Consider the following 20,586-nt stretch of genomic DNA (forward strand, 5'->3'; position numbering starts at 1 on the left):
TGTGTGAGTCTGAGAGTGTGTGTGTGAGTCTGAAAGTGTGAGAGTGAGTGTGTGTGTGTGTTTGAGTCTGAGAGTGTGTGTGTGAGTCTGCGCGTGTGAGAGTGAGTGTGTGTGTGAGTCTGAGAGTGTGAGGGTGAGTGTATGTGTGTGTGTGAGTCTGAGAGTGTGAGAGGTGAGTGTGTGTGTGAGTGAGAGTGTGAGCGTGAGTCTGTGTGTGAGTCTCAGAGTGTGAGAGTGAGTGTGTGTGTGTGCGAGTCTGAGAGTGTGAGAGTGAGTGTGTGTGTGAGTCTGAGAGTGAGTGTGTGTGTGTGAGTGTGTGTGTGAGTCTGAGAGTGTGAGAGTGTGTGTGTAGGTCTGAGAGTGAGTGTATTTGTGTGAGTCTGAGAGTGTGAGAGTGAGTGTGTGAGTCTGAGAGTGTGAGAGTGAGTGTGTGTGTTTGTTAGTCTGAGAGTGTGAGTATGTGTGAGTCTGAGAGTGTGAGATGTGAGTGTGTGTGTGATTCTGAGAGTGTGAGACTGTGTGTATGTGTTTGTGAGTCTAAGAGTGTGAGTCTGAGAGTGTGTGTGTGAGTCTGAGAGCGTGAGAGTGAGTATATGTGTGTGTGAGTCTGAGAGTGTGAGAGTGAGTGTATGTGTGTGTGAGTCTGAGAGTGTGAGAGATGAGTGTGTGTGTGAGTCTGAAAGTGTGAGAGTGAGTGTGTGTGTGAGTCTGAGAGTGTGAGCGTGAGTGTGTATGTGAGTCTCAGAGTGTGAGAGTGAGTGTGTGTGTGTGAGTCTGAGAGTGTGTGTGTGAGTCTGAGAGTGTGAGAGTGTGTGTGTGTGTGAGAGTGAGTGTGTGTGTGTGCAAGTCTGAGAGTGAGTGTGTGTGTGAGTCTGAGAGTGAGTGTGTGTGAGTGTGAGAGTGAGTGTGTGTGTGAGTCTGAGAGTGAGTGTATGTGTGAGTCTGAGAGTGTGAGATGTGAGTGTGTGTGTGAGTCTGAGAGAGTGAGATGTGAGTGTGTGTCAGTCTGAGAGTGTGAGAGTGTGTGTATGTGTGTGTGAGTCTAAGAGTGTGAGAGTGAGTGTGTGTGTGTGAGTCTGAGAGTGTGAGAGTAAGTGTATGTGTGTGTTAGTCTGAGAGTGAGTGTATGTGTGTGTGAGTCTGAGAATGTGAGAGTTGAGTGTGTGTGTGTGAGTCTGAAAGTGTGAGAGTGAGTGTGTGTGTGAGAGTGTGAGCGTGAGTGTGTGTGTGAGTCTCAGAGTGTGAGAGTGAGTGTGTGTGTGTGTGTTTGAGTCTGAGAGTGTGTGGGTGTGAGTCTGAGAGTGTGAGGGTGTGTGTGAGTCTGAGAGTGTGAGAGTGAGTGTATGTGTGTGTGAGTCTGAGAGTATATGTATGAGTCTGAAAGTGTGAGAGTGTGTGTGTGTGAGAGTGAGTGTGTGTGTGTGTGTGCGAGTCTGAGAGTGTGAGAGTGAGTGTGTGTGTGAGTCTGAGATTGTGAGTGTGTGTGTGAGTCTGAGAGTGTGAGTGTGTGTGAGTCTGAGAGTGTGATTGTGTGTGTGAGTCTGAGAGAGTGAGTGTGTGTGAGTCTGAGAGTGTGAGAGTGAGTGTGTGTGTGATTCTGAGAGTGTGAGTGTGTGTGTGAGTGTGAGAGTGTGAGAGGTGAGTGTGTGTATGAGTCTGAGAGTGTGAGAGGTGAGTGTGTGTGTGAGTCTGAAATTGTGAGAGTGATTGTGTGTTTGAGTGAGAGTGTGAGCGTGAGTGTGTGTGTGAGTCTCAGATTGTGAGAGTGAGTGTGTGTGTGTGTTTGAGTCTGAGAGTGTGTGTGTGTGAGTCTGCGAATGTGAGAGTGCGTGTGTGTGTGAGTCTGAGAGTGTGAGGGTGAGTATATGTGTGTGTGTGAGTCTGAGAGTTTGAAAGGTGAGTGTGTGTGTGAGTCTGAGAGTGTGAGAGTGAGTGTGTGTTTGAGTGAGAGTGTGAGCGTGAGTGTGTGTGTGAGTCTCAGAGTGTGAGAGTGAGTGTGTGTGTGTTTGAATCTGAGAGTGTGTATGTGTGAGTCTGAGAGTGTGAGGGTGTGTGTGTGAGTCTGAGAGTGTGAGGGTGAGTGTGAAAGTGTGAGTCTGAGAGTGAGTGTGTGTGTGTGAGTGTGAGAGTGAGTGTGTGTGTGTGAGTCTGAGAGAGTGAATGTGTGTGTGTGAGTCTGAGAGTGTGAGAGTGAGTGTGTTTGTGAGTCTGAGAGTGTGAGAGTGAGTGTGTGTGTTTGTTAGTCTGAGAGTGTGAGTGTGTGTGTGATTCTGAGAGTGTGAGATTGAGTGTATGTGTGTGTGAGTCTGAGAGTGTGAGAGGTGAGTGTGTGTGTGAGTCTGAGAGTGTGAGAGGTGAGTGTGTGTGTGAGTCTGAAAGTGTGAGAGTGAGTGTGTGTTTGAGTGATAGTGTGAGCGTGAGTGTGTGTGTGAGTCTGAGAGTGTGAGGGTGAGTGTATGTGTGTGTGTGAGTCTGAGAGTGTGAGAGGTGAGTGTGTGTGTGAGTGAGAGTGTGAGCGTGAGTCTGTGTGTGAGTCTCAGAGTGTGAGAGTGAGTGTGTGTGTGTGCGAGTCTGAGAGTGTGAGAGTGAGTGTGTGTGTGAGTCTGAGAGTGAGTGTGTGTGTGTGAGTGTGTGTGTGAGTCTGAGAGTGTGAGAGTGTGTGTGTAGGTCTGAGAGTGAGTGTATTTGTGTGAGTCTGAGAGTGTGAGAGTGAGTGTGTGAGTCTGAGAGTGTGAGAGTGAGTGTGTGTGTTTGTTAGTCTGAGAGTGTGAGTATGTGTGAGTCTGAGAGTGTGAGATGTGAGTGTGTGTGTGATTCTGAGAGTGTGAGACTGTGTGTATGTGTTTGTGAGTCTAAGAGTGTGAGTCTGAGAGTGTGTGTGTGAGTCTGAGAGCGTGAGAGTGAGTATATGTGTGTGTGAGTCTGAGAGTGTGAGAGTGAGTGTATGTGTGTGTGAGTCTGAGAGTGTGAGAGATGAGTGTGTGTGTGAGTCTGAAAGTGTGAGAGTGAGTGTGTGTGTGAGAATGAGAGTGTGAGCGTGAGTGTGTATGTGAGTCTCAGAGTGTGAGAGTGAGTGTGTGTGTGTGAGGCTGAGAGTGTGTGTGTGAGTCTGAGAGTGTGAGAGTGTGTGTGTGTGTGAGAGTGAGTGTGTGTGTGTGCAAGTCTGAGAGTGAGTGTGTGTGTGAGTCTGAGAGTGAGTGTGTGTGAGTGTGAGAGTGAGTGTGTGTGTGAGTCTGAGAGTGAGTGTATGTGTGAGTCTGAGAGTGTGAGATGTGAGTGTGTGTGTGAGTCTGAGAGAGTGAGATGTGAGTGTGTGTCAGTCTGAGAGTGTGTGTATGTGTGTGTGAGTCTAAGAGTGTGAGAGTGAGTGTGTGTGTGTGAGTCTGAGAGTGTGAGAGTAAGTGTATGTGTGTGTTAGTCTGAGAGTGAGTGTATGTGTGTGTGAGTCTGAGAATGTGAGAGTTGAGTGTGTGTGTGTGAGTCTGAAAGTGTGAGAGTGAGTGTGTGTGTGAGAGTGTGAGCGTGAGTGTGTGTGTGAGTCTCAGAGTGTGAGAGTGAGTGTGTGTGTGTGTGTTTGAGTCTGAGAGTGTGTGGGTGTGAGTCTGAGAGTGTGAGGGTGTGTGTGAGTCTGAGAGTGTGAGAGTGAGTGTATGTGTGTGTGAGTCTGAGAGTATATGTATGAGTCTGAAAGTGTGAGAGTGTGTGTGTGTGAGAGTGAGTGTGTGTGTGTGTGTGCGAGTCTGAGAGTGTGAGAGTGAGTGTGTGTGTGAGTCTGAGATTGTGAGTGTGTGTGTGAGTCTGAGAGTGTGAGTGTGTGTGAGTCTGAGAGTGTGATTGTGTGTGTGAGTCTGAGAGAGTGAGTGTGTGTGAGTCTGAGAGTGTGAGAGTGAGTGTGTGTGTGATTCTGAGAGTGTGAGTGTGTGTGTGAGTGTGAGAGTGTGAGAGGTGAGTGTGTGTATGAGTCTGAGAGTGTGAGAGGTGAGTGTGTGTGTGAGTCTGAAATTGTGAGAGTGATTGTGTTTTTGAGTGAGAGTGTGAGCGTGAGTGTGTGTGTGAGTCTCAGATTGTGAGAGTGAGTGTGTGTGTGTGTTTGAGTCTGAGAGTGTGTGTGTGTGAGTCTGCGAATGTGAGAGTGCGTGTGTGTGTGAGTCTGAGAGTGTGAGGGTGAGTATATGTGTGTGTGTGAGTCTGAGAGTTTGAAAGGTGAGTGTGTGTGTGAGTCTGAGAGTGTGAGAGTGAGTGTGTGTTTGAGTGAGAGTGTGAGCGTGAGTGTGTGTGTGAGTCTCAGAGTGTGAGAGTGAGTGTGTGTGTGTTTGAATCTGAGAGTGTGTATGTGTGAGTCTGAGAGTGTGAGGGTGTGTGTGTGAGTCTGAGAGTGTGAGGGTGAGTGTGAAAGTGTGAGTCTGAGAGTGAGTGTGTGTGTGTGAGTGTGAGAGTGAGTGTGTTTGTGAGTCTGAGAGTGTGAGAGTGAGTGTGTGTGTTTGTTAGTCTGAGAGTGTGAGTGTGTGTGTGATTCTGAGAGTGTGAGATTGAGTGTATGTGTGTGTGAGTCTGAGAGTGTGAGAGGTGAGTGTGTGTGTGAGTCTGAGAGTGTGAGAGGTGAGTGTGTGTGTGAGTCTGAAAGTGTGAGAGTGAGTGTGTGTTTGAGTGATAGTGTGAGCGTGAGTGTGTGTGTGAGTCTCAGAGTGTGAGAGTGAGTGTGTGTGTGAGAGTGAGTGTGTGCGAGTCTGAGAGTGTGAGAGTGAGTGTGTGTGTGAGTCTGAGAGTGTGAGAGTGAGTGTGTGTGGGAGTCTGAGAGTGTGAGTGGGAGTGTATGTGAGTGTGAGTCTGAGAGTGTGACATTAAGTGTGTGTGTGTGAGTCTGAGAGTGTGAGAGTGTGTGTGTGAGTCTGAGAGTGAGTGTATGTGTGTGAGTCTGAGAGTGTGAGAGTGATTGTGTGTGTTTGTTAGTCTGAGAGTGTGAGTGTGTGTGAGTCTGAGAGTGTGAGATGTGAGTGTGTGTGTGATTCTGAGAGTGTGAGTGTGTGTGTATGTGTGTGTCAGTCTAAGAGTGTGAGAGTGAGTGTGTGTGTGTGAGTCTGAGAGTGTGAGAGTGAGTGTGTAGGTCTGAGAGTGAGTGTATGTGTGTGAGTCTGAGAGTGTGAGGGGGATTGTGTGTGTGAGACTGAGAGAGTGAGTGTGTGTGAGTCTGATAGTGTGAGAGTGAGTGTGTGTGTGAGTCTGAGAGTGTGAGTGAGTCTAAGAGTGTGAGAGTGTGAGTGTGAGTGTGTGTGTGAGTGTGAGAGTGTGAGAGGTGAGTGTGTGTATGAGTCTGAGAGTGTGAGAGGTGAGTGTGTGTGTGAGTCTGAAATTGTGAGAGTGATTGTGTGTTTGAGTGAGAGTGTGAGCGTGAGTGTGTGTGTGAGTCTCAGATTGTGAGAGTGAGTGTGTGTGTGTGTTTGAGTCTGAGAGTGTGTGTGTGTGAGTCTGCGAATGTGAGAGTGCGTGTGTGTGTGAGTCTGAGAGTGTGAGGGTGAGTATATGTGTGTGTGTGAGTCTGAGAGTTTGAAAGGTGAGTGTGTGTGTGAGTCTGAGAGTGTGAGAGTGAGTGTGTGTTTGAGTGAGAGTGTGAGCGTGAGTGTGTGTGTGAGTCTCAGAGTGTGAGAGTGAGTGTGTGTGTGTTTGAATCTGAGAGTGTGTATGTGTGAGTCTGAGAGTGTGAGGGTGTGTGTGTGAGTCTGAGAGTGTGAGGGTGAGTGTGAAAGTGTGAGTCTGAGAGTGAGTGTGTGTGTGTGAGTGTGAGAGTGAGTGTGTTTGTGAGTCTGAGAGTGTGAGAGTGAGTGTGTGTGTTTGTTAGTCTGAGAGTGTGAGTGTGTGTGTGATTCTGAGAGTGTGAGATTGAGTGTATGTGTGTGTGAGTCTGAGAGTGTGAGAGGTGAGTGTGTGTGTGAGTCTGAGAGTGTGAGAGGTGAGTGTGTGTGTGAGTCTGAAAGTGTGAGAGTGAGTGTGTGTTTGAGTGATAGTGTGAGCGTGAGTGTGTGTGTGAGTCTCAGAGTGTGAGAGTGAGTGTGTGTGTGAGAGTGAGTGTGTGCGAGTCTGAGAGTGTGAGAGTGAGTGTGTGTGTGAGTCTGAGAGTGTGAGAGTGAGTGTGTGTGTGAGTCTGAGAGTGTGAGTGGGAGTGTATGTGAGTGTGAGTCTGAGAGTGTGACATTAAGTGTGTGTGTGTGAGTCTGAGAGTGTGAGAGTGTGTGTGTGAGTCTGAGAGTGAGTGTATGTGTGTGAGTCTGAGAGTGTGAGAGTGATTGTGTGTGTTTGTTAGTCTGAGAGTGTGAGTGTGTGTGAGTCTGAGAGTGTGAGATGTGAGTGTGTGTGTGATTCTGAGAGTGTGAGTGTGTGTGTATGTGTGTGTCAGTCTAAGAGTGTGAGAGTGAGTGTGTGTGTGTGAGTCTGAGAGTGTGAGAGTGAGTGTGTAGGTCTGAGAGTGAGTGTATGTGTGTGAGTCTGAGAGTGTGAGGGGGATTGTGTGTGTGAGACTGAGAGAGTGAGTGTGTGTGAGTCTGATAGTGTGAGAGTGAGTGTGTGTGTGAGTCTGAGAGTGTGAGTGAGTCTAAGAGTGTGAGAGTGTGAGTGTGAGTGTGTGTGTGAGTGTAAAAGTGTGAGAGTGAGTGTGCGAGCGTGAGTCTGAGAGTGAGTGCATGTGTGTGTGATTCTGAGAGTGTGAGAGCGAGTGTGTGTGTGTGAGTCTGAGAGTGTGCGGGTGTGTGAGTGTGAGTGTGTGTGTGAGTGTGAGCGTGAGTGTGTGTGTGAGTCTGAGAGTGTGAGATGTGAGTGTGTGTGTGAGTCTAAATGTGTGAGAGTGAGTGTGCGTGTTTGAGTCTGAGAGTGAGTGCATGTGTGTGTGAGTCTGAGAGCGAGTGTGCGTGTGCGAGTCTGAGAGTGTCAGAGTGAGTGCGTGTGTGTGTGAGTCTGAGAGTGTGAGCGTAAGTGTGTGTGTTTGTGAGTCTGAAAGTGTGAGGGTGAGTGTGTGTGTGAGTCTGAGAGTGTGAGCGTAAGTGTGTGTGTGAGTCTGAGAGTGTGAGAGTGAGTGTGTGTGTGAGTCTGAGAGTGATTGTGTGTGTGTGAGAGTGAGTGTGTGTGTGTGAGTCTGAGAGTGTGAGAGTGAGTGTGTGTATGTGAGTCTGAGAGAGTGAGTGTGTGTGTGTGTGAGTCTGAGAGTGTGAGAGTGAGTGTGTGTGTGAGTCTGAGAGTTTGAGAGTGAGTGTGTGTGTGAGTCTGAGAGTGTGAGAGTGAGTGTGTGTGTGTGAGTCTAAGAGTGTGAGTGTGTGTGAGTCTGAGAGTGTGAGAGTGAGTGTGTGTGTGAGTCTAAAAGTGTGAGCGTAAGTGTGCGTGTGTGAGTCTGAGAGTGAGTGCATGTGTGTGTGAGTCTGAGAGCGAGTGTGTGTGTGTGAGTCTGAGAGTGTGAGAGTGAGTGTGAGTCTGAGAGTGTCAGAGTGAGTGTTTGTGTGTGTGAGTCTGAGAGTGTGTGTGGGAGTCTGAAAGTGTGAGAGTGCGTGTGTGTGTGAGTCTGAGAGTGTGAGAGTGAGTGTGTGTGTGAGTGTGAGAGTGAGTGTGTGTGAGTGTGAGCGTGAGTGTGTGTGTGAGTCTGAGAGTGTGAGAATGATATTGTGTGAGTCTGAGAGAGTGAGTGTGTGTGTGTGAGTCTGAGAGTGTGAGCATGAGTGTGTGTGTGAGTCTCAGAGTGTGAGAGTGAGTGTGTGTGTGTTTGAGTCTAAGAGTGTGTGTGTGTGTGAGTCTGAGAGTGTGAGAGTGTGTGTGTGTGAGTCTGAGAGTGTGAGAGTTGAGTGTGTGTGTGAGTCTGAAAGTGTGAGAGTGAGTGTGTGTTTGAGTGAGAGTGTGAGAGTGAGTGTGTGTGTGAGTCTGAGAGTGAGTTTGTGTGTGTGAGTGTGAGATTGAATGTGTGTGTGTGAGTCTGAGAGTGTTAGAGTGAGTGTGTGTGTGTGAGTCTAAGAGTGTGAGTGTGTGTGAGTCTGAGAGAGTGAGTGTGTGTGTGTGAGTCTGAGAGTGTGAGCGTGAGTGTGTGTGTGAGTATGAGAGTGTGAGAGTGAGTGTGTGTGTGTGAGTCTAAGAGTGTGAGTGTGTGTGAGTCTGAGAGTGTGAGAGTGTGAAAGTGAGTGTGTGTGTGAGTCTAAATGTGTGAGAGTGAGTGTGCGTGTGTGAGTCTGAGAGTGAGTGCATGTGTGTGTGAGTCTGAGAGCGAGTGTGTGTGTGTGAGTCTGAGAGTGTGAGAGTGAGTGTGAGTCTGAGAGTGTCAGAGTGAGTGTTTGTGTGTGTGAGTCTGAGAGTGTGTGTGGGAGTCTGAAAGTGTGAGAGTGCGTGTGTGTGTGAGTCTGAGAGTGTGAGAGTGAGTGTGTGTGTGAGTGTGAGAGTGAGTGTGTGTGAGTGTGAGCGTGAGTGTGTGTGTGAGTCTGAGAGTGTGAGAGTGATATTGTGTGAGTCTGAGAGAGTGAGTGTGTGTGTGTGAGTCTGAGAGTGTGAGCATGAGTGTGTGTGTGAGTCTCAGAGTGTGAGAGTGAGTGTGTGTGTGTTTGAGTCTAAGAGTGTGTGTGTGTGTAAGTCTGAGAGTGTGAGAGTGTGTGTGTGTGAGTCTGAGAGTGTGAGAGTTGAGTGTGTGTGTGAGTCTGAAAGTGTGAGAGTGAGTGTGTGTTTGAGTGAGAGTGTGAGAGTGAGTGTGTGTGTGAGTCTGAGAGTGAGTTTGTGTGTGTGAGTGTGAGAGTGAGTGTGTGTGTGTGAGTCTGAGAGTGTTAGAGTGAGTGTGTGTGTGTGAGTCTAAGAGTGTGAGTGTGTGTGAGTCTGAGAGAGTGAGTGTGTGTGTGTGAGTCTGAGAGTGTGAGCGTGAGTGTGTGTGTGAGTCTGAGAGTGTGAGAGTGAGTGTGTGTGTGTGAGTCTAAGAGTGTGAGTGTGTGTGAGTCTGAGAGTGTGAGAGTGTGGAAGTGAGTGTGTGTGTGAGTCTAAATGTGTGAGAGTGAGTGTGCGTGTGTGAGTCTGAGAGTGAGTGTATGTGTGTGTGAGTCTGAGAGCGAGTGTGTGTGTGAGTCTGAGAGTGTGAGAGTGAGTGTGAGTCTGAGAGTGTCAGAGTGAGTGTATGTGTGTGTGAGTCTGAGAGTGTGTGTGGGAGTCTGAAAGTGTGAGGGTGAGTGTGTGTGTGTGAGTCTGAGAGTGTGAGAGTGAGTGTGTGTGTGAGTGTGAGAGTGAGTGTCTGTGAGTGTGAGCGTGAGTGTGTGTGTGAGTCTGAGAGTGTGAGAGTGATTGTGTGTGAGTTTGAGAGAGTGAGTGTGTGTGTGTGAGTCTGAGAGTGTGAGAGTGAGTGTGTGTGTGAGTCTGAGAGTGTGAGAGGAAGTGTGTGTGTTTGTTAGTCTGAGAGTGTGAGTGTGTGTGAGTCTGAGAGTGTGAGATGTGAGTATGTGTGTGATTCTGAGAGTGTGATAGTGTGTGTATGTGTGTGTGAGTCTAAGAGTGTGAGAGTGAGTGTGTGTGTGTGAGAGTCTGAGAGTGTGAGGGTGAGTGTGTGTGTGTGAGTCTGAGAGTGTGAGCGTAAGTGTGTGTGTGTGAGTCTGAAAGTGTGAGAGTGAGTGTGTGTGTGTGTGAGTCTGAGAGTGTGAGCGTAAGTGTGTGTGTTTGTGAGTCTGAAAGTGTGAGGGTGAGTGTGTGTGTGAGTCTGAGAGTGTGAGCGTAAGTGTGTGTGTGATTCTGAGAGTGTGAGAGTGAGTGTGTGTGAGTCTGAGAGTGTGAGCGCAAGTGTGTGTGTGTGTGAGTCTGAGAGTGTGAGAGTGAGTGTATGTGTCTGTGAGTCTGAGAGTGTGAGAGGTGAGTGTGTGTGAGTCTGAGAGTGTGAGAGGTGAGTGTGTGTGTGAGTCTGAAAGTGTGAGAGTGAGTGTTTGTTTGAGTGAGAGTGTGAGCATGAGTGTGTGTGTGAGTCTCAGAGTGTGAGAGTGAGTGTGTGTGTGAGTCTGAGAGTGAGTGTGTGTGAGTGTGAGAGTGAGTGTGTGTGTGTGAGTCTGAGAGTGTGAGAGTGAGTGTGTGTGTGAGTCTGAGAGAGTGAGTGTGTGTGTGTGAGTCTGAGAGTGTGAGAGTGAGTGTGTGTGTGAGTCTGAGAGTGTGAGAGTGAGTGTGTGTGTGTGAGTCTAAGAGTGTCAGTGTGTGTGAGTCTGAGAGTGTGAGAGTATGAAAGTGAGTGTGTGTGTGAGTCTAAATGTGTGAGAGTGAGTGTGCGTGTTTGAGTCTGAGAGTGAGTGCATGTGTGTGTGAGTCTGAGAGCGAGTGTGTCTGTGTGAGTCTGAGAGTGTCAGCGTGAGTGTATGTGTGTGTGAGTCTGAGAGTGTGTGTGGGAGTCTGAAAGTGTGAGGGTGCGTGTGTGTGTGAGTCTGAGAGTGTGAGCGTAAGTGTGTGTTTGTTTGTGAGTCTGAAAGTGTGAGGGTGAGTGTGTGTGTGTGAGTCTGAGAGTGTGAGCGTAAGTGTGTGTGTGTGAGTCTGAGAGTGAGTGTGTGTGTGAGTTTGAGAGTGAGTGTGTGTGTGTGAGAGTGAGTGTGTGTGTGTGAGTCTGAGAGTGTGAGAGTGAGTGTGTGTATGTGAGTCTGAGAGAGTGAGTGTGTGTGTATGAGTCTGAGAGTGTGAGAGTGAGTGTGTGTGTGAGTCTGAGAGTGTGAGAGTGAGTGTGTGTGTGAGTCTGAGAGTGTGAGAGTGAGTGTGTGTGTGTGAGTCTAAGAGTGTGAGTGTGTGTGAGTCTGAGAGTGTGAGAGTGTGAGAGTGAGTGTGTGTGTGAGTCTAAAAGTGTGAGAGTGAGTGTGCGTGTGTGAGTCTGAGAGTGAGTGCATGTGTGTGTGAGTCTGAGAGCGAGTGTGCGTGTGCGAGTCTGAGAGTGTCAGAGTGAGTGCGTGTGTGTGTGAGTCTGAGAGTGTGAGCGTAAGTGTGTGTGTTTGTGAGTCTGAAAGTGTGAGGGTGAGTGTGTGTGTGAGTCTGAGAGTGTGAGCGTAAGTGTGTGTGTGAGTCTGAGAGTGTGAGAGTGAGTGTGTGTGTGAGTCTGAGAGTGATTGTGTGTGTGTGAGAGTGAGTGTGTGTGTGTGAGTCTGAGAGTGTGAGAGTGAGTGTGTGTATGTGAGTCTGAGAGAGTGAGTGTGTGTGTGTGTGAGTCTGAGAGTGTGAGAGTGAGTGTGTGTGTGAGTCTGAGAGTTTGAGAGTGAGTGTGTGTGTGAGTCTGAGAGTGTGAGAGTGAGTGTGTGTGTGTGAGTCTAAGAGTGTGAGTGTGTGTGAGTCTAAGAGTGTGAGAGTGAGTGTGTGTGTGAGTCTAAAAGTGTGAGCGTAAGTGTGCGTGTGTGAGTCTGAGAGTGAGTGCATGTGTGTGTGAGTCTGAGAGCGAGTGTGTGTGTGTGAGTCTGAGAGTGTGAGAGTGAGTGTGAGTCTGAGAGTGTCAGAGTGAGTGTTTGTGTGTGTGAGTCTGAGAGTGTGTGTGGGAGTCTGAAAGTGTGAGAGTGCGTGTGTGTGTGTGTCTGAGAGTGTGAGAGTGAGTGTGTGTGTGAGTGTGAGAGTGAGTGTGTGTGAGTGTGAGCGTGAGTGTGTGTGTGAGTCTGAGAGTGTGAGAATGATATTGTGTGAGTCTGAGAGAGTGAGTGTGTGTGTGTGAGTCTGAGAGTGTGAGCATGAGTGTGTGTGTGAGTCTCAGAGTGTGAGAGTGAGTGTGTGTGTGTTTGAGTCTAAGAGTGTGTGTGTGTGTGAGTCTGAGAGTGTGAGAGTGTGTGTGTGTGAGTCTGAGAGTGTGAGAGTTGAGTGTGTGTGTGAGTCTGAAAGTGTGAGAGTGAGTGTGTGTTTGAGTGAGAGTGTGAGAGTGAGTGTGTGTGTGAGTCTGAGAGTGAGTTTGTGTGTGTGAGTGTGAGAGTGAATGTGTGTGTGTGAGTCTGAGAGTGTTAGAGTGAGTGTGTGTGTGTGAGTCTAAGAGTGTGAGTGTGTGTGAGTCTGAGAGAGTGAGTGTGTGTGTGTGAGTCTGAGAGTGTGAGCGTGAGTGTGTGTGTGAGTCTGAGAGTGTGAGAGTGAGTGTGTGTGTGTGAGTCTAAGAGTGTGAGTGTGTGTGAGTCTGAGAGTGTGAGAGTGTGAAAGTGAGTGTGTGTGTGAGTCTAAATGTGTGAGAGTGAGTGTGCGTGTGTGAGTCTGAGAGTGAGTGCATGTGTGTGTGAGTCTGAGAGCGAGTGTGTGTGTGTGAGTCTGAGAGTGTGAGAGTGAGTGTGAGTCTGAGAGTGTCAGAGTGAGTGTTTGTGTGTGTGAGTCTGAGAGTGTGTGTGGGAGTCTGAAAGTGTGAGAGTGCGTGTGTGTGTGAGTCTGAGAGTGTGAGAGTGAGTGTGTGTGTGAGAGTGAGTGTGTGTGAGTGTGAGCGTGAGTGTGTGTGTGAGTCTGAGAGTGTGAGAGTGATATTGTGTGAGTCTGAGAGAGTGAGTGTGTGTGTGTGAGTCTGAGAGTGTGAGCATGAGTGTGTGTGTGAGTCTCAGAGTGTGAGAGTGAGTGTGTGTGTGTTTGAGTCTAAGAGTGTGTGTGTGTGTAAGTCTGAGAGTGTGAGAGTGTGTGTGTGTGAGTCTGAGAGTGTGAGAGTTGAGTGTGTGTGTGAGTCTGAAAGTGTGAGAGTGAGTGTGTGTTTGAGTGAGAGTGTGAGAGTGAGTGTGTGTGTGAGTCTGAGAGTGAGTTTGTGTGTGTGAGTGTGAGTGTGTGTTTGTTAGTCTGAGAGTGTGAGTGTGTGTGTGTCTGAGAGTGTGAGATGTGAGTATGTGTGTGATTCTGAGAGTGTGATAGTGTGTGTATGTGTGTGTGAGTCTAAGAGTGTGAGAGTGAGTGTGTGTGTGTGAGAGTCTGAGAGTGTGAGGGTGAGTGTGTGTGTGAGTCTGAGAGTGTGAGCGTAAGTGTGTGTGTGTGAGTCTGAAAGTGTGAGAGTGAGTGTTTGTTTGAGTGAGAGTGTGAGCATGAGTGTGTGTGTAAGTCTCAGAGTGTGAGAGTGAGTGTGTGTGTGTTTGAGTCTAAGAGTGTGTGTGTGTGAGTCTGAGAGTGTGAGAGTGTGTGTGTGTGAGTCTGAAAGTGTGAGAGTGAGTGTGTGTTTGAGTGAGAGTGTGAGAGTGAGTGTGTGTGTGAATCTGAGAGTGTGAGAGTGAGTGTGTGTGTGAGTCTGAGAGAGTGAGTATGTGTGTGTGAGTCTGAGAGTGAGTGTGTGTGTGAGTCTGAGAGTGTGAGAGTGAGTGTGTGTCTGTGAGTCTAAGAGTGTGAGTGTGTGTGAGTCTGAGAGTGTGAGAGTGAGTGTGTGTGTGAGTCTAAAAGTGTGAGAGTGAGTGTGCGTGTGTGAGTCTGAGAGTGAGTGCATGTGTGTGTGAGTCTGAGAGCGAGTGTGTGTGTGTGAGTCTGAGAGTGTGAGAGTGAGTGTGAGTTTGAGAGTGTCAGAGTGAGTGTATGTGTGTGTGAGTCTGAGAGTGTGTGTGGGAGTCTGAAAGTGTGAGAGTGCGTGTGTGTGTGAGTCTGAGAGTGTGAGAGTGAGTGTGTGTGTGAGTGTGAGAGTGAGTGTGTGTGAGTGTGAGCGTGAGTGTGTGTGTGAGTCTGAGAGTGTGAGAGTGATATTGTGTGAGTCTGAGAGAGTGAGTGTGTGTGTGTGAGTCTGAGAGTGTGAGCATGAGTGTGTGTGTGAGTCTCAGAGTGTGAGAGTGAGTGTGTGTGTGTTTGAGTCTAAGAGTGTGTGTGTGTGAGTCTGAGAGTGTGAGAGTGTGTGTGTGTGAGTCTGAGAGTGTGAGAGTTGAGTGTGTGTGTGAGTCTGAAAGTGTGAGAGTGAGTGTGTGTTTGAGTGAGAGTGTGAAAGTGAGTGTGTGTGTGAGTCTGAGAGTGAGTTTGTGTGTGTGAGTGTGAGTGTGTGTGTGTGAGTCTGAGAGTGTGAGAGTGAGTGTGTGTGTGAGTCTGAGAGAGTGAGTGTGTGTGTGTGAGTCTGAGAGTGTGAGAGTGAGTGTGTGTGTGAGTCTGAGAGTGTGAGAGGAAGTGTGTGTGTTTGTTAGTCTGAGAGTGTGAGTGTGTGTGAGTCTGAGAGTGTGAGATGTGAGTATGTGTGTGATTCTGAGAGTGTGATAGTGTGTGTATGTGTGTGTGAGTCTAAGAGTGTGAGAGTGAGTGTGTGTGTGTGAGAGTCTGAGAGTGTGAGGGTGAGTGTGTGTGTGTGAGTCTGAGAGTGTGAGCGTAAGTGTGTGTGTGTGAGTCTGAAAGTGTGAGAGTGAGTGTGTGTGTGTGAGTCTGAGAGTGTGAGCGTAAGTGTGTGTGTTTGTGAGTCTGAAAGTGTGAGGGTGAGTGTGTGTGTGAGTCTGAGAGTGTGAGCGTAAGTGTGTGTGTGATTCTGAGAGTGTGAGAGTGAGTGTGTGTGAGTCTGAGAGTGTGAGCGTAAGTGTGTGTGTGTGTGTGAGTCTGAGATGCGTGAGAGTGAGTGTATGTGTCTGTGAGTCTGAGAGTGTGAGAGGTGAGTGTGTGTGAGTCTGAGAGTGTGAGAGGTGAGTGTGTGTGTGAGTCTGAAAGTGTGAGAGTGAGTGTTTGTTTGAGTGAGAGTGTGAGCATGAGTGTGTGTGTGAGTCTCAGAGTGTGAGAGTGAGTGTGTGTGTGTGTGAGTCTGAGAGTGAGTGTGTGTGAGTGTGAGAGTGAGTGTGTGTGTGTGAGTCTGAGAGTGTGAGAGTGAGTGTGTGTGTGAGTCTGAGAGAGTGAGTGTGTGTGTGTGAGTCTGAGAGTGTGAGAGTGAGTGTGTGTGTGAGTCTGAGAGTGTGAGAGTGAGTGTGTGTGTGTGAGTCTAAGAGTGTGAGTGTGTGTGAGTCTGAGAGTGTGAGAGTATGAAAGTGAGTGTGTGTGTGAGTCTAAATGTGTGAGAGTGAGTGTGCGTGTTTGAGTCTGAGAGTGAGTGCATGTGTGTGTGAGTCTGAGAGCGAGTGTGTGTGTGTGAGTCTGAGAGTGTCAGAGTGAGTGTATGTGTGTGTGAGTCTGAGAGTGTGTGTGGGAGTCTGAAAGTGTGAGGGTGCGTGTGTGTGTGAGTCTGAGAGTGTGAGCGTAAGTGTGTGTGTTTGTGAGTCTGAAAGTGTGAGGGTGAGTGTGTGTGTGTGAGTCTGAGAGTGTGAGCGTAAGTGTGTGTGTGTGAGTCTGAGAGTGAGTGTGTGTGTGAGTTTGAGAGTGAGTGTGTGTGTGTGAGAGTGAGTGTGTGTGTGTGAGTCTGAGAGTGTGAGAGTGAGTGTGTGTATGTGAGTCTGAGAGAGTGAGTGTGTGTGTATGAGTCTGAGAGTGTGAGAGTGAGTGTGTGTGTGAGTCTAAAAGTGTGAGAGTGAGTGTGCGTGTGTGAGTCTGAGAGTGAGTGCATGTGTGTGTGAGTCTGAGAGCGAGTGTGTGTGTGTGAGTCTGATAGTGTGAGAGTGAGTGTGAGTCTGAGAGTGTCAGAGTGAGTGTATGTGTGTGTGAGTCTGAGAGTGTGTGTGGGAGTCTGAAAGTGTGAGAGTGCGTGTGTGTGTGAGTCTGAGAGTGTGAGAGTGAGTGTGTGTGTGAGTGTGAGAGTGAGTGTGTGTGAGTGTGAGCGTGAGTGTGTGTGTGAGTCTGAGAATGTGAGAGTAATTGTGTGTGAGTCTGAGAGAGTGAGTGTGTGTGTATGAGTCTGAGAGTGTGAGCATGAGTGTGTGTGTGAGTCTCAGAGTGTGAGAGTAAGTGTGTGTGTTTGAGTCTAAGAGTGTGTGTGTGTGAGTCTGAGAGTGTGAGAGTGTGTGTGTGTGAGTCTGAGAGTGTGAGAGTTGAGTGTGTGTGTGAGTCTGAAAGTGTGAGCGTAAGTGTGTGGGTGTGAGTCTGAGAGTGTGAGATGTGAGTGTGTGTGTGATTCTGAGAGTGTGATAGTGTGTGTATGTGTGCGTGAGTCTAAGAATGTGAGAGTGAGTGTGTGTGTGTGTGAGAGTCTGAGAGTGTGAGGGTGAGTGTGTGTGTGTGAGTCTGAGAGTGTGAGCATAAGTGTGTGGGTGTGAGTCTGAGAGTGTGAGAGTGAGTGTGTGTGTGTGTGAGTCTGAGAGTGTGAGCGTAAGTGTGTGTGTTTGTGAGTCTGAAAGTGTGAGGGTGAGTGTGTGTGTGTGAGTCTGAGAGTGTGAGCGTAAGTGTGTGCGAGTCTGAGAGTGTGAGAGTGAGTGTGTGTGAGTCTGAGAGTGTGAGCGTAAGTGTGTGTGTGTGAGTCTGAGATGCGTGAGAGTGAGTGTATGTGTCTGTGAGTCTGAGAGTGTGAGAGGTGAGTGTGTGTGAGTCTGAGAGTGTGAGAGGTGAGTGTGTGTGTGAGTCTGAAAGTGTGAGAGTGAGTGTTTGTTTGAGTGAGAGTGTGAGCATGAGTGTGTGTGTGAGTCTCAGAGTGTGAGAGTGAGTGTGTGTGTGTGTGAGTCTGAGAGTGAGTGTGTGTGAGTGTGAGAGTGAGTGTGTGTGTGTGAGTCTGAGAGTGTGAGAGTGAGTGTGTGTGTGAGTCTGAGAGAGTGAGTGTGTGTGTGTGAGTCTGAGAGTGTGAGAGTGAGTGTGTGTGTGAGTCTGAGAGTGTGAGAGTGAGTGTGTGTGTGTGAGTCTAAGAGTGTGAGTGTGTGTGAGTCTGAGAGTGTGAGAGTATGAAAGTGAGTGTGTGTGTGAGTCTAAATGTGTGAGAGTGAGTGTGCGTGTTTGAGTCTGAGAGTGAGTGCATGTGTGTGTGAGTCTGAGAGCGAGTGTGTGTGTGTGAGTCTGAGAGTGTCAGAGTGAGTGTATGTGTGTGTGAGTCTGAGAGTGTGTGTGTGGGAGTCTGAAAGTGTGAGGGTGCGTGTGTGTGTGAGTCTGAGAGTGTGAGCGTAAGTGTGTGTGTTTGTGAGTCTGAAAGTGTGAGGGTGAGTCTGAGAGTGTGAGCGTAAGTGTGTGTGTGTGAGTCTGAGAGTGAGTGTGTGTGTGAGTTTGAGAGTGAGTGTGTGTGTGTGAGAGTGAGTGTGTGTGTGTGAGTCTGAGAGTGTGAGAGTGAGTGTGTGTATGTGAGTCTGAGAGAGTGAGTGTGTGTGTATGAGTCTGAGAGTGTGAGAGTGAGTGTGTGTGTGAGTCTAAAAGTGTGAGAGTGAGTGTGCGTGTGTGAGTCTGAGAGTGAGTGCATGTGTGTGTGAGTCTGAGAGCGAGTGTGTGTGTGTGAGTCTGATAGTGTGAGAGTGAGTGTGAGTCTGAGAGTGTCAGAGTGAGTGTATGTGTGTGTGAGTCTGAGAGTGTGTGTGGGAGTCTGAAAGTGTGAGAGTGCGTGTGTGTGTGAGTCTGAGAGTGTGAGAGTGAGTGTGTGTGTGAGTGTGAGAGTGAGTGTGAGTGAGTGTGAGCGTGAGTGTGTGTGTGAGTCTGAGAATGTGAGAGTAATTGTGTGTGAGTCTGAGAGAGTGAGTGTGTGTGTATGAGTCTGAGAGTGTGAGAGTTGAGTGTGTGTGTGAGTCTGAAAGTGTGAGCGTAAGTGTGTGGGTGTGAGTCTGAGAGTGTGAGATGTGAGTGTGTGTGTGATTCTGAGAGTGTGATAGTGTGTGTATGTGTGCGTGAGTCTAAGAATGTGAGAGTGAGTGTGTGTGTGTGTGAGAGTCTGAGAGTGTGAGGGTGAGTGTGTGTGTGTGAGTCTGAGAGTGTGAGCATAAGTGTGTGGGTGTGAGTCTGAGAGTGTGAGAGTGAGTGTGTGTGTGTGTGAGTCTGAGAGTGTGAGCGTAAGTGTGTGTGTTTGTGAGTCTGAAAGTGTGAGGGTGAGTGTGTGTGTGTGAGTCTGAGAGTGTGAGCGTAAGTGTGTGTGTGCGAGTCTGAGAGTGTGAGAGTGAGTGTGTGTGAGTCTGAGAGTGTGAGCGTAAGTGTGTGTGTGTGAGTCTGAGAGTGTGAGAGTGAGTGTATTTGTCTGTGAGTCTGAGAGTGTGAGAGGTGAGTGTGTGTGAGTCTGAGAGTGTGAGAGGTGAGTGTGTGTGTGAGTCTGAAAGTGTGAGAGTGAGTGTTTGTTTGAGTGAGAGTGTGAGCATGAGTGTGTGTGTGAGTCTCAGAGTGTGAGAGTGAGTGTGTGTGTGTGAGTCTAAGAGTGTAAGTGTGTGTGAGTCTGAGAGTGTGAGAGTGAGTGTGTGTGTGAGTCTAAAAGTGTGAGAGTGAGTGTGCGTGTGAGTCTGAGAGTGTGAGAGTGAGTGTGTGTGAATCTAAGAGTGTGAGTGTGTGTGAGTCTGAGAGTGTGAGAGTGAGTGTGTGTGTGAGTCTAAAAGTGTGAGAGTGAGTGTGTGTGTGAGTCTGAGAGAGTGAGTATGTGTGTGTGAGTCTGAGAGTGTGAGAGTGAGTGTGTGTGTGAGTCTGAGAGTGTGAGAGTGAGTGTGTGTGTGTGAGTCTAAGAGTGTGAGTGTGTGTGAGTCTGAGAGTGTGAGAGTGAGTGTGTGTGTGAGTCTAAAAGTGTGAGAGTGAGTGTGCGTGTGTGAGTCTGAGAGTGAGTGTGTGTGAGTGTGAGAGTGAGTGTGTGTGTGTGAGTCTGAGAGTGTGAGAGTGAGTGTGTGTGTGAGTCTGAGAGTGTGATAGTGTGTGTATGTGTGCGTGAGTCTAAGAGTGTGAGAGTGAGTGTGTGTGTGTGTGAGAGTCTGAGAGTGTGAGGGTGAGTGTGTGTGTGTGAGTCTGAGAGTGTGAGCATAAGTGTGTGGGTGTGAGTCTGAGAGTGTGAGAGTGAGTGTGTGTGTGTGTGAGTCTGAGAGTGTGAGCGTAAGTGTGTGTGTTTGTGAGTCTGAAAGTGTGAGGGTGAGTGTGTGTGTGTGAGTCTGAGAGTGTGAGCGTAAGTGTGTGTGTGCGAGTCTGAGAGTGTGAGAGTGAGTGTGTGTGAGTCTGAGAGTGTGAGCGTAAGTGTGTGTGTGTGAGTCTGAGAGTGTGAGAGTGAGTGTATTTGTCTGTGAGTCTGAGAGTGTGAGAGGTGAGTGTGTGTGAGTCTGAGAGTGTGAGAGGTGAGTGTGTGTGTGAGTCTGAAAGTGTGAGAGTGAGTGTTTGTTTGAGTGAGAGTGTGAGCATGAGTGTGTGTGTAAGTCTCAGAGTGTGAGAGTGAGTGTGTGTGTGTTTGAGTCTAAGAGTGTGTGTGTGTGAGTCTGAGAGTGTGAGAGTGTGTGTGTGTGAGTCTGAGAGTGTGAGAGTTGAGTGTGTGTGTGAGTCTGAAAGTGTGAGAGTGAGTGTGTGTTTGAGTGAGAGTGTGAGAGTGAGTGTGTGTGTGAATCTGAGAGTGTGAGAGTGAGTGTGTGTGTGAGTCTGAGAGAGTGAGTATGTGTGTGTGAGTCTGAGAGTGTGAGAGTGAGTGTGTGTGTGAGTCTGAGAGTGTGAGAGTGAGTGTGTGTGTGTGAGTCTAAGAGTGTGAGTGTGTGTGAGTCTGAGAGTGTGAGAGTGAGTGTGTGTGTGAGTCTAAAAGTGTGAGAGTGAGTGTGCGTGTGTGAGTCTGAGAGTGAGTGCATGTGTGTGTGAGTCTGAGAGCGAGTGTGTGTGTGTGAGTCTGAGAGTGTGAGAGTGAGTGTGAGTCTGAGAGTGTCAGAGTGAGTGTATGTGTGTGTGAGTCTGAGAGTGTGTGTGGGAGTCTGAAAGTGTGAGAGTGCGTGTGTGTGTGAGTCTGAGAGTGTGAGAGTGAGTGTGTGTGTGAGTGTGAGAGTGAGTGTGTGTGAGTGTGAGCGTGAGTGTGTGTGTGAGTCTGAGAGTGTGAGAGTGATATTGTGTGAGTCTGAGAGAGTGAGTGTGTGTGTGTGAGTCTGAGAGTGTGAGCATGAGTGTGTGTGTGAGTCTCAGAGTGTGAGAGTGAGTGTGTGTGTGTTTGAGTCTAAGAGTGTGTGTGTGTGAGTCTGAGAGTGTGAGAGTGTGTGTGTGTGAGTCTGAGAGTGTGAGAGTTGAGTGTGTGTGTGAGTCTGAAAGTGTGAGAGTGAGTGTGTGTTTGAGTGAGAGTGTGAGAGTGAGTGTGTGTGTGAGTCTGAGAGTGAGTTTGTGTGTGTGAGTGTGAGTGTGTGTGTGTGAGTCTGAGAGTGTGAGAGTGAGTGTGTGTGTGAGTCTGAGAGAGTGAGTGTGTGTGTGTGAGTCTGAGAGTGTGAGAGTGAGTGTGTGTGTGAGTCTGAGAGTGTGAGAGGAAGTGTGTGTGTTTGTTAGTCTGAGAGTGTGAGTGTGTGTGAGTCTGAGAGTGTGAGATCTGAGTATGTGTGTGATTCTGAGAGTGTGATAGTGTGTGTATGTGTGTGTGAGTCTAAGAGTGTGAGAGTGAGTGTGTGTGTGTGAGAGTCTGAGAGTGTGAGGGTGAGTGTGTGTGTGTGAGTCTGAGAGTGTGAGCGTAAGTGTGTGTGTGTGAGTCTGAAAGTGTGAGAGTGAGTGTGTGTGTGTGTGAGTCTGAGAGTGTGAGCGTAAGTGTGTGTGTTTGTGAGTCTGAAAGTGTGAGGGTGAGTGTGTGTGTGAGTCTGAGAGTGTGAGCGTAAGTGTGTGTGTGATTCTGAGAGTGTGAGAGTGAGTGTGTGTGAGTCTGAGAGTGTGAGCGTAAGTGTGTGTGTGTGTGTGAGTCTGAGAGCGTGAGAGTGAGTGTATGTGTCTGTGAGTCTGAGA

The sequence above is a fragment of the Lampetra planeri genome, chromosome 11 (assembly GCF_965212315.1).
Source record: "Lampetra planeri chromosome 11, kcLamPlan1.2.h2, whole genome shotgun sequence".
In the NCBI taxonomy this organism is placed as follows: Eukaryota; Metazoa; Chordata; class Hyperoartia; order Petromyzontiformes; family Petromyzontidae; genus Lampetra; species Lampetra planeri.